The sequence below is a fragment of the Pteropus medius genome, unplaced genomic scaffold (assembly GCF_902729225.1).
Source record: "Pteropus medius unplaced genomic scaffold, Ma_sr-lr_union100, whole genome shotgun sequence".
Classification (NCBI taxonomy): domain Eukaryota; kingdom Metazoa; phylum Chordata; class Mammalia; order Chiroptera; family Pteropodidae; genus Pteropus; species Pteropus medius.
In genome coordinates, this window is record NW_024340699.1 from 15,216,452 (window position 1) to 15,228,074 (window position 11,623).

Consider the following 11,623-nt stretch of genomic DNA (forward strand, 5'->3'; position numbering starts at 1 on the left):
TATAGCTCCCACCCCAGCCCCCACCTCTGCCCCTGCTAAAAATAGAGGCGGCTTCGGAGTGGGGTGTCGTGCGCGCTTCCGAGGGAGGCCGTGCTCCCCGCAGCATCAGCGTTTTCTGGGGGCCTGAGGACAGGGAATTTCGGAGGACCACGGGGAGACCTCCAGCCAGGCCGGGGCAGAGCCGGTTTGCACACACGTGAGTACGCGTCCCAGCCGGCCGGGCCTTTTCCTCGGAGGCATGCGTGCACCGAGGTGGTGCAGCCACATGCTGTTCCGAATCTCGGAGCAGTTCGGGGGGGCCGCTGTGTAGACCCCAACACCTGTTTCTCTTGCTCTCGTCCACACCACATGCTCCGATGGCTTCGCGCCTTCCTTTCCATCATTTCCTAATGCGGCGGGTCCTCGGCGGGTCCTCGGCCAGTACTCGGCGGCCACAGCTGCAGCTTTGACTCGGACTTGGACGGCACAGGGTGCGGGGTGGGGCCGGAGAAGGCTGTCAGTGCCCGGCCACCGATTTGGACGGCAGCGTCCTGTGCTGGTGTGCGGGATTTCCCGGCTGGCTTCTGATGGGGGCGGACGGTGCAGAGGGCTAAGCAGTGGCCGAGGGCACAGAGGGCGTTCTCAGTGAAGCAGTGAGGTGCCCGCAGCCCCGGCCGAGTGGAGCGGAAGTGGGTGTATCTCTGCCCCCCGAAGCCGGGCCCTTGCCGTGACCTGGCGCTCGCAGCCCTGCGGGCTCGCCCGCTCCGGGGTTGCTGCCCTCCCCAGGGGGTGCCTTTCAGTCAGGTCCTCGGCGATTGTTAAAGTCCCGTGTGGCAACGTCGTCCCACAGTTCGCCCAAGGGGACCTTGATCCACACTCCGGGGGGCAAAGGCGCAGCCTGGGCGAATGGTTCGCCAGGAGGCAGAGGCACCAGGGTCCCCAAGGGGAAGCTCACTCCCACCAGGGTCTCCTAGAGGCCTCTGAGAAGGTCCTGGATTCCTAACGAAATGCGCCAGGAAGCCGTGAAGCCCCGCGGGCTCGAGGGAACTTTCGCAGCAGCCCCCATGGGGGGTTCTTTTGCTCATTACAGACGTAGTCTACTTTTTGAGGCGACGTCACTGGTTGGAAGAAGTCGGCTGGGGTGTAGAGGCACCCTTTAAAATGAGAAGCGAGTGATAAATTCATGGTGTCCCAAAGTCACCAGCAGATAACACCCCTCGCCTCGACGCAGAAAGTTTCCCTGCCAGTGGGCGAAGTCCGGCCTGGCCTGCGACATGCCGGTGTGACGCTGGGCGGCCAGCCTTCAAGCCTGGCTTCCTACAGAGCCCGTCACAGGCCAGCAGAGAGTGGACGTCAGCGCGGCCAGGTAGTTTGCCACAACCTCCAGCCTCTGAGGCCGGCTCTGCGTGTCCGGGTGCAGTTCTGACGGGGCCTCATCTAATTACTGGCGATTGCATCGTTTGACACTCCCCGCACCCGCCACCCCCCCGGAATAAAAAGGCTTTCGGGCGTGCATGTGATTGATAAGCTTTCCTGGCAAGAAGCTAGAGATTCTCTCTGAGCTTAAAGAGTCCCAAGCTCCTCCGCCGTTACTCTGAGGCTCGGTAAAGTCTCTCCATCGCGACTGTGTAGGCAGCGAAAAACACCGGCAGAAAAACAGTCTCGTGTCGCTGGTGCCTGGTAATAGAGAAAGTGAGAAGAAACGCCCACCAGCCCCCACCCCGACAAGTTCATCCGAAGACACTTCTACAGGCAGAGGATTGAGAGGGAGGCCAGGCCGGCTGCAGGACTCTCTGCTCACGGGGAAAATCAGCGTCGTCATCTTGAGATGTTTTGGGACGCTGCCCTCTGAGTCTTCGTATCTCACAGCTGCGCGGAAAATGTGAGTCTCTGTGTTTTCACATCTCAGGCTCGCTCAAGGCTTCCAAACAGGTGAGCTGGCCGAGGGAGACGACTCAAGTTCATGTGCAAGACGCTCCGCGGCCCTCGGCCCGAGCCGCGCAGGCAGCCCCGCCGGAGCCCGCTTTCCCTCTCGCCCCCGCCCCCCGCCCCCGCCCTTGCCTGTCTCGCTCCCTTTCTCTTCCCTTTTCGGGGCCATGCACCTGGAGGCACCGAAAAGGGCTCTGAGTTCCTGTTCCCTTTTCTCCGTCCTCGTCCGCTCTCCCGGCCCGCGCCCCGCCTTCCTCTGCTGCCCTGGTCCCTCTCGGCTGTGTCCTCGACACCGCAGCCCGTGGACAGACGTCACTGCCCGGATTCCCACAGCTTCCAGGGCCTCAGGCTCCAAAGCCACTGGGATGCAGAGGAAGCGCATGCTCGGTGCTCGCCTCGCCTCGCGGGCTCAGGCCCGGCCTCACCCTGGGGCGCCCCCTCCCCGGGCCTCGCCGTCTTACGTCCTCAGGGTTGGGGATGGCTTCCTTCCCGGCAGGGCTGCTTCAGGCTCGGGGTTCGTGCTGGCTCGGGACCGGCCCCACACGTGTGCTCAAGAAAATATAGCTGTTTATATTACGTAGCTTTGTCTTATTGATCTATTGCAATAGATTTCTATCGATTCATTTTGTGGTTTTTATTTTATTTATTTGGTGCATTCGCATAACAGAAAATTCACCATTTTTTAAAGTGAGTCATTCAGTAGTAGTTAGCACATTCACAGTGTCATGCAGCCAGCACCTCTGTCTGGTTGCAGGGCATTGTCGTCACCCCAAACAAACCCCGTAAACGGTAGCGGTCACCGCTCCATCCCCCTCCCCGGCCCCGGGCCACCCCCAGCCCGCTTTCTGTCTCTGGGTTTATCCGTTGGGGACACTTCTTGTAAATGGGCTCACAAAACGCGTGGCCCTCTGGGTCCGCCTGCTCGCACGCGTCTTGCTGCTCTCGAGGCCCGTCGTGTCCGGGCGTGCACCGGCGCTTCCTCCGTTTCCATTGTCACCATGCGTCACTTTCCTGGAGGGCAGTAAGACAGCCCAGCTAAAAACTAAAAGTCCCCACGTGTCCCGCTGCTCCCCGTCGCCGGCACCGCGATGGCCCCTTCTCTCCGGGGAAGCGGGGCCACAGTCTCCCGGGACCGAGGACACGGAGCCACCTTCCCCCGGGCCCCAGCTTAGGGAGCCAGCCGGACGTCGGCAGGACCACGCAGCATCCGCGGAGGCCGGAGGGCCGCTCCGGCTCTTCGGAGCTGCGGGCGTTTTCCTTCGCCTCTCCCGCCTCCGCCCTTGTGGGTTCTGTTCCTGAGTCATCCTGTCCCCGTCTCTGAGGCTGAGTGCCCACTGGGCGTCGGACACTCACAGCGCCAGAGGCGTCCCGCGCCGCTGGTCCAGGAAGTGGAGCCGGTGAAGACGTTTCTGTGCACTTCCTGTCACCTGATGCGACAAGGGGTGACGTGTGGGGCTCACTGCAGAGGACACTGGCTGGTGCTGGCTTGTCGATTTTCGTAGAATTAGGATTCCTCCGACCAAACGGACCAGCGCGCCAGTGGCCGGGGCGGGCTCGCCTTGTGAGCACCAAGGCCTTCGGGTTCTGGCGGTGCCCGGGGCGGAGTCCACCGCAGAAATGGCCGTGGCCCCGACCCCCACGCGGTGTGGGGCGCCCGCCGCCCAGGAGGAGTCCTCCGGCCGGCAGTGGAGGAGGGGCCGGCCTTCCGTGTCCCACCCAGCGAAGGTGGTGACGTGATAGCTCTGTCCGCGGGTCAGAAATGGCAGGCACGTGCCTGGCCGGCAGGACGAGGCAGATGCGTGCTCGGGACACAGCGAAACCAGCCGGGTGTGGGGGAAGGCAGGCGACCCCGTCACAGGCCGTCATGGTGACACTCTGACCCCTGTGGACCCCAGGTCTTGTCCGCAGCAGCGAGGAAAGGAGACAGCGCTTACCCGTCGTGCACGTCAAACGCCTCCTGGAGAAGTCTCATGGGCTGCAGGCCGTGCGAGAGCATATGGGACGGTCCCTGCCCAGGAGTCACAAGCGGCAGGGGGACCGACGGGTGGGTGAGCTGCAAGCGGGAAGCCCGGAGGAAAGGTCGAAGCCAGACCTTTTCGGTTCTTCCAAGATTCCGTTCGGGGTGGAGGCAATTTTCCAGGGCGTCCGCGAGTTCACCGCCGGCCTCGGAAGGGGTGGACTAAGCGACATTGATTAAGCGCCTGCCGTGTGCCCTGCGGCAGCCTTAAGATGTAAGTGCCACTTGTCCAGTTTTAAATGGGGGCCCAGAGAGGTCACGCCACGTGCCCGAGGCCTCACAGCTGCGGGAGGCCGAGCAGGAGTTCAAAGCCCTGGGACGTGTCCTCGTCCCCGGAACAGGCAGAAGCCGTCAGTCTGGTCTCTATGCAACGGTCTCTCGGTTTAACTCTGGTTAGGGAAGAATTCCCGCCATCCTTCTTTTGGGGCAATGACGTCACCTCACGCCGACAGGCACAACGGAGTATGACCTCTCTAGGGCAGGAGCACCACCTGCCATGTGTGGGCGCCCCGCACCCGGAATGCCAGCCCCCCCAACTCGGCGCCGACAGCCGACGGACTCTTCACAGACAGGGCGGCTTAGCAAACTCACCATCGCCTGTCCTCAGATCACGCCCCCTTCCTTCCTTCCACGGCCCAGACGTCTGCCCAGTGTCCTCATGGGTGAGAAGAGACAGGCCTGACCCCAGCCCTTGAACCTCGGAGGGGAGTAAGGACGTCTGCGGTCCACATAAAATTCACGCTGCTGCTCGCGGCCCCGCGTCTGCCCCGGACTTGGAGGTCTCTGCAGAAACAGGTGCTGGGCGCCGTGTCCAGCCAGCCTCCGGCCTCCCCTCAGGGCGCCCCGCCCCCCACCCCGCACTTCAGCAGGTGGTAGTGACCTTGACGATGATGACGATGATGACGGGAGAGTTAGAAGGCGGGAGGCGGGAACGGCCCCGCGCCCAGCACCGCGGCCCTGCTCCCGCGCAGGAAACCTGAAGTCGCCACCCCTCCAGGCTCCCATCTGCTAGTTGACTGCAGTGTTGGCCAAGCTACCTTCAAACACAGGAAACGTGCTTAGCAGTTACTACGTTTGCCGGTTCCCACGGCGTTTCATAAAATGGACCGCCCCACAACTAGAAATGCGTTGTAAAGTAGTTGCCACGTCGCCTCTAAGTATGCTTCCATGCTCGTGAACGCGGCAGGGGACCGGTGCCGCTTCTGCGTGCCTCTCGGGGCCGAGGCCCCAGAGGACACACGATGCAGCTGGGACCGGCCCTGGGCCCTGGCGGCACCTGCATCCGGGCGGCACGGGGCGACCCAGCCTCTCCTGCGCCTCTGGTTTGCTGAGGCTCCCCTTTCAAACGCCAGCCAGACCAGGCCTCGTCCAGACAAGCCTCTTCCTCTGCCTCGTCACCTGTCGGCGCCCACCTTTCGTCCCTCCCTCTCTCCCCATGGACTTGCGAGGCTTCCCTGCCCTCGTCCCTTCAAGGTCCCCTCTCCTCGCGTGCTGCCCTCACTCTGCTCTGAACACCCTAAATGTGTCGCCGCGTCTCACTGGCCCTTGTCTCTCCTCCTCCTGAACTCCCTCATAGCCAGTTTCTCTACCGTGCGGCGAGTCATGTAGAATCGAGGGAGTGACGAGTGGACGAGCAGGCTCCCCGTGTCCTGCGCCACGTCTGCTCTGAAGCGTCCTCATTACGGAACTGGGCAGATGTCCCCCAGGCGGGCGTCCTGGCCTCGGGCCGCCCGCAATGCCATTTAACCTGTCTCATGCCCCCGTGGGATTCCAGCGCCAGCCAAGCGAGATGAGAAGGGGGTGGAGGGGAAGGTTTAAGTCGCCACGTGGCCCCCTCAGAATTTTCCAGTCCTCGTTCTTGGCTGCTCTCCGAGTGGGGCTCTTATTTGATGGTGCGGGTGACCTTCTCTGTGAAACTCAAGGGCCCAGCCTTTTCACGCAGACGATCCTCAGGGCCGCTGGGTTCTGCCTGTTAATGATCAAGTCCAGGGCCGGGCCCTTCTCCCCTGTCCAGTTCTGCCCGTTCCAAACCGCCTCTCCAATTCCCAAAGCCAGCAGGTAGCTCGCGGCTTCCTCCCCGCTCCCGTGCAGGAATCTAATTCTCTGCGATTCATGCAGCAGGCCGCGTGCTCTGCGCATCCCGTGGGCTCGCTTTTGTGGAGTAGAAAGCCCAGCTCCCCGCGCTGGACTCTGGGAGGAGCTTCGTGGGTCCGCTCACTTGGCAGATGCGTGGGGGGCACAAGGACGGTCGGGCAAGATGTCGCAGGGCACCAGCCTGGCTCGTCCGAATCACCGGCTCTCCCCGAGTTCTTCTCGGTTGACTGAAGGCTGAACATGTTTCCGTGACAATGGGATGTTTTTATCATTAAGCCTGAGGTCGCGAGAGCGTGCGGCTTAGCAGACATTTATTGAAAACCCACCACGTGCTAGATAGCATGGTTGCAAACCAAGTCTTGGGACCAGTGTGACAAATTTGAAGAGGGACCATGGAATTTCCAAGTTAGATACTAACCCAGATACTAACCCAGATACTAACACGGTGGCCGAGACTTTGACAAATATGCCAATGAAAGAGAATGTCATCAAGCTCACAGGTGAAGCCAAGGGTCTGTCTCTGAAAGCACAGAGGGCTTCGGAATCGGAACCAGCTGCTGGTCTCGGTGACGTCCTGGTCCCCGTGGCGAAGGTGCATCTGCTGGGCGGACCGCCAGGCGGCCACGGGGAGAAGGCCTTTCGTCATGGCCAAGACCGGCGTCTTTCCCCGGCTGCCCCCCATGGCCGCAGAGGGTGACCTCGCTCTGGCGTCGGGGTTTGGAGGCGGTACAGCCACGGCTGCCATCAGCTCGCCGTGCACACAGCTCAGGAACCCAGACGGAGCGGACGCTTGTGGGGAGCCAGTGCGACAAATCGACACGCATTTCAGAATGTTTTCAATCTGTCATCCCTAATCCTGCTTTTTCGAAAGCTCCCCGCAGACAGGAGCCGAAGGGGCGGAGAGCGGGCTCCCAGACTCCCTGCCTCGTGCCCGTCGGAAGCCGCTAAGGGATAAGCGTGGACGTGTGGCAGGGCCTGGCGATCAAGGAGGGCTTGAAGTGGCCGTGTGCTTGGTCCCTGGGTTCGGTGGATGTGTCACGCGCCACCCCGACCCCCGAATCCCGAATTCCTACTGATGGTGCCGCCTCTTTTCATAAAAGATATCAAGACATTTTATTCCACAGGAACCATGGGCCCTTTGCCCCGGTCACCTGAACGTAGATGATGGCGCACCTTGAGGAGCCCCAGGTGTAGATATTATAGGCTGCGGAGACGGCCAGGGTGGCGGGCAGTGGCCTGGGCTGGCGGACAGGGCATGCCCGCGCTGGTGGCCGAGAAGCTCGGCTGTAACGGGAGAAGGGGCGGGCATGGGCACGCGGGGAAGGGTGAGGGCCAAGCGAGAGAAGACATGGACTCCGGTGCGGGTGGTGGACGCCGGAGCTGGAAAGTGCGGGCCTGGCCCAGGGGTCGAGGCAGGGCCATGGCGGGTGGCTGGGGCAGACCCTCCTGCCCACGCACCCCAGGCCAGGAGCCACTGAGCGAACCGGTGCGGGTGTCGTCTGCTCGCTGCTGTCCCGGGCCAGGCCTCATTTCCTCGCAGCACGTAACCCCTCGGGGGTTAAAGACCGTTTGCCTCTGTGCCCCGCAGCGCTCCGCTCACAGCCAGTATTCAGCCTTTATTGATCGCCTGCTTCCTCTGGTTTCGTAGCCAGAAAAAAAGGAACGGGGACGAAAAGATAAGGCATCAGCTGCTCAGATTATAGGGCTCAGGGTCTGTGGCTGAGATCGAGGTGACTTAGATGGCTTGGATCTTATTTGTCACATGTATCTGTTAGGATGGTTTTCCTAACTGCAAGTGATAGAAACAAAATCCGAGTTTTATACATATTAGGGATTTTATTCTTCTCAGGGACTAAGCACTCAAAGGCTAGCTTGGACCCAAAGTCCTTTGAGCAGCCTAGGCATCCTTTGTCCTCATGCTCACAAGATAGCTGCTCTGCCTCAGAGCATTGCATCCGCATTCCAGGTAGGAAGACAGGGACAAATAAAAGCCTCTGCTCACCTGATTCTGCCCCCTGCCCCACAGAGCCTTCCTGATGTCTCATTTAGAAACACGCTTACGTCTCACTGGCCAGGACCGTGTCGCGCAGCCACCTCCAGCGGCAAGGGAGGCTAGAAACACAGTTTTTTAGGCGGGCACAGCAAGGCTCCCAACAAAACCTGGGTGCTGTTAGTGAGTAAGAGAAAATGGATAGCGGGTCAGCAGCTGGCAGTGTCTGCCACTCCGCTGTGAACTTACAACGGTAATTGCTGCTTTCAAAATCCGTACCAGCCGAGCTCCGCTGATTGCCGGCACGTGGTAATTGACGGGAAATAATAGCATCTCAATATTCCGGTTGAATGAGCTGAGGTAGGCAGAGGTCAGTTGAAAAGTGAACTGGGTACGAGGGAGAATCCAGCAGGAGGACCCTGCTAGCTGCTTCCGAGTGCCCTTTTCGGAGCAATGACAGGGAGTGAGGGGGGCGCACGGGAAGGCACGGTTCTGTTCTTCCCGCAAAGCTTTCGTCCCAGGGCTGGCGACACGGGGGTGGCCGCAGTGCTGGTGTGTGCCCGCGTCTCCCCAGTCCCTTCTCACGGGCAGTAGATCGTCCTTTTAAATAACTTTTTTCCCTTTTTTTGCCAGAAGTCTTTTCAATTAAGTGGCGGCTTCACTGGAATAATTACACCCTCTGTCCCGAGCCGCCCACTCCAGTCCGGGCAGAGCGATTAACCAGACCTGCATTTGTCCAGCGGGCCGTCGAGCCCAACCTGGTCCCTGAGCTTTTGCACTGGGTGACGCCTGAGGGAGAGGGTGTCTGTCCCACAGGGACGTCGCTGGCACTCTGCATCGGAAGTAACAGCAGCCTCGTGGTTTATTTTTTCAGGATTTGATTTGTATTTGTTCACCCAACAAATACGTCTTGAGCACCCACTAAGAGCAGGCCCCACGCTGAGTTCCGTGGTGGGGGCTGAGATGAGGGACTCACGGGGCAGGTGGCCGCACCTCCTCGAACCTGTTCGCTCTTCCATAAAACGGGGCGGGGCAGCAGCTACCTCGCAGAGTGGTCGCGTTCAACGAGATGACCCACCTGGCATCTGCACCTTTTCATAGACAGCTGCTAGAGGGTGCGCTCCAGCCAAATGGGAGAGGAAAGCAGCGAAGAGGAAGAAGGGAGCCTGGGATGCAAGGGCTCTAACCGGTTAGATTAGGTGTGCGCTTAATAAGCGTGAGCCGTGCCCATTTCCAGTTTAATTAGCTCGGGTGACATGAAGTCAGTGAGGGCCCAGTGGGAACCCGCACTCTGCCACGGGGTGGCTCTGGGATCTCACCCCGTTGCGTAACTCTCCGATCCGATCCCGCCTCCTCATCACAGAATGGGGACGACAGAACCTATCATATCACATCTGTGAAGGTTACGTGAGGTGGCATCTGTGAAGTGGCCAGCACACGGTCAGCACCTCTGGCTTATGAAGGGGTGAGCCGTCCGACAAGCACTGCACAAGACGGAAGGTGGCCGTGTGCAGAGAAGGGACATAACCGATTCTTCACACCTCGGGAATCCGTGTCACCAGCTCTTGGCATGTTATTTATTAATCTTCCACCGAGATAATGCGCATGTCGCGCAGAGTTGAACAGCGAAGCAGGCTTGTAATGGAAACGTCGGTTCCCTCCGTGGCCATCAGCGTCCCGGTCCCGGTCCCCGGAGGCCGCCACTTCCGACTCGTCTTCATCGTTCGCTTCTGTCACCTATGTCTTTCTTTCTGAGCAACGTGCTCGCGTCACCGCTCACCGCTGCCGCTGCTGCGCGGCTTTACCTGGTGGCGCAGTGTGGAGCAGACGAGGACGCAGCTGCCTTCGATGGGTGCCCCGCTGCACGCACCCCTCCCTCCCTTCTCGCGATCTGTGGAGCTCACGGTTTTTGTGTTACGTGGTCAACATTGTTCACGTTGAGGCAATTTGCATGCCGTGGCTATGTTTTCCTTTCTTTTTGTTTTTTGCGTTTCTCGTTTTTCATTCGCTGAGGTTTGTTTGTTTTGTTTTGTTTTGTTTTTATGTACCTGTCCTGAATGTTTTTTCCCCCTGATTCTCGGACCTGTCTTTTGCTAACAATATTATTCCCTAAGCTATCAACTATATTAGACAGCCATTCGGCATTTCTCCTGGCAGCCTCCCTGAATGAGCCCTCCGAGCCTGGGCAGCGGCATCCCAGTTGCCCTGGACTTTCCTCAATGCTCCGTCCGTTTTGGGGGGGGTTTTCGCCGTTTCCGGGGCCCCATCCCTTCCTCCGTATTGTCACGTCGTCGTCATGCTAGAGCGTGTCCTCCGGTAGCTCCCTAAGAAAATGTTCAGAGCATTCGCCTCTCTGAAAATCATTCCATTAGATTCTCACACATAATAGTTTGGGTGGGTTTACAATTCTAGGTTAAAAAGCATTTTCCATCAAAAAATGTGAAGGCGTGGCCTTACTGTCTTCCAGCTTCGGGTGTTGATATGAAAAGGTCTGAGGCCAAACTTGCGTCCCTTCCTCTGCGGATGACCGATGTTTTCTGTGCGGAAACGTCATTTTTCTCTCGTGCTCCGGTGGCCTGCGCTTTCTTAGTGATCTTCTGAGAAGATTCTTTTCCACTGATTTTGCTCCAAGTCTCTAACTCTGGAGACGCGTGTTCTTACATTTGGAGAACCTTCCAATATTATTTCTCTGATCGTTTCATCTTTTAATTTATATTATATCCTCAAAAGATGTACAAGAAAGGAAATACAGCCTCTGTAATCTCTTTCCAGGGTGTCTGTCTGTTTATTGGATTTTAGACCTTCTAAGTTGACCTCGTCCCTCTCCCTTCTCATCTTCCTCCTCTTCACTGTTTGTCAGGTTTTTGGGAGATTTCTTCGACTTTATCTTCCAAATCTCCTACAAATTATGAATATCTGCTACCTTATTTTAATTGCCAAGAATTCATTCCTTGTTCCCTTTTTATAGCATCTTAATATTGTTTTATGGATACAATATCTTATCTAATCTGTTGATGGATTGTCATTATCAAATCATGCTTTTTAAAGTTTTATCTTGTTCTGTGTGTTGTCTGCTTCCTGCAGACTCCTTGGATCAGTTTGTCTCACCTGCTCACGTCCTTCCTCATGGGGACAGCGCTCACACGTCGCGTGGTCTCAGGCTTTCGTCACTCCTAAGCGGGAAGCAGCACAAACCAAGTGAGTCCTGCTTGCCAGCTGATGGACGGGCTTCACCCACTAGGTTTGAATTACACACTGATAGCTCGCCGAAGTGACCCATTCCTTTCTCTGCGAAGCAATAGTTGTTCTTCTTGACTCTGAGGCAATATCTGCCCTCTTAGAACTCAGTTTTAGTTCTGTCTTATGCTGGTGTGTCGAAGTGGTATTTCAGGGAGCTTTTGTACATACGCTTTCTGATGAGAGTCATTTAAAAAGCAGACTTTTAAAAAAAAAAAAGATAATTCTAGGGTCTGTATAGTGGTGATTAAGAGGAAGTCAGAGAACCCTGGGTCCAAATCCTGCCTTCTATGCTAATTATGACTCTGACTCCCCTGGGGTTGATTTCCTTGGCTATAAAGCAGTGGTGGTGATGATGGTGATGATGATGATGATGA

The 11,623-nt window shown here is 58.0% G+C and overlaps 1 protein-coding gene across 6 annotated transcripts in view; it reads left to right on the forward strand.

Annotated features, from left to right (window-relative positions):
* The window catches only part of CARD11 (caspase recruitment domain family member 11), a 90,533-nt gene that overhangs the window by 46,414 nt on the left and 32,496 nt on the right, over positions 1-11,623 (forward strand). The window contains exons 1-2 of one of the 6 annotated variants that reach the window (XM_039878913.1): positions 80-196; positions 11,094-11,207. The exons of 2 other annotated variants lie outside the window; for them this stretch is intronic. The gene's annotated coding sequence lies outside the window, so the exon portion shown is untranslated. Of the gene's footprint in view, positions 1-53; positions 197-1,796; positions 1,912-11,093; positions 11,208-11,623 lie in introns of those variants that run through there. 3 more of the 6 variants (XM_039878920.1, XM_039878911.1, XM_039878925.1) reach the window with 3 other exon arrangements.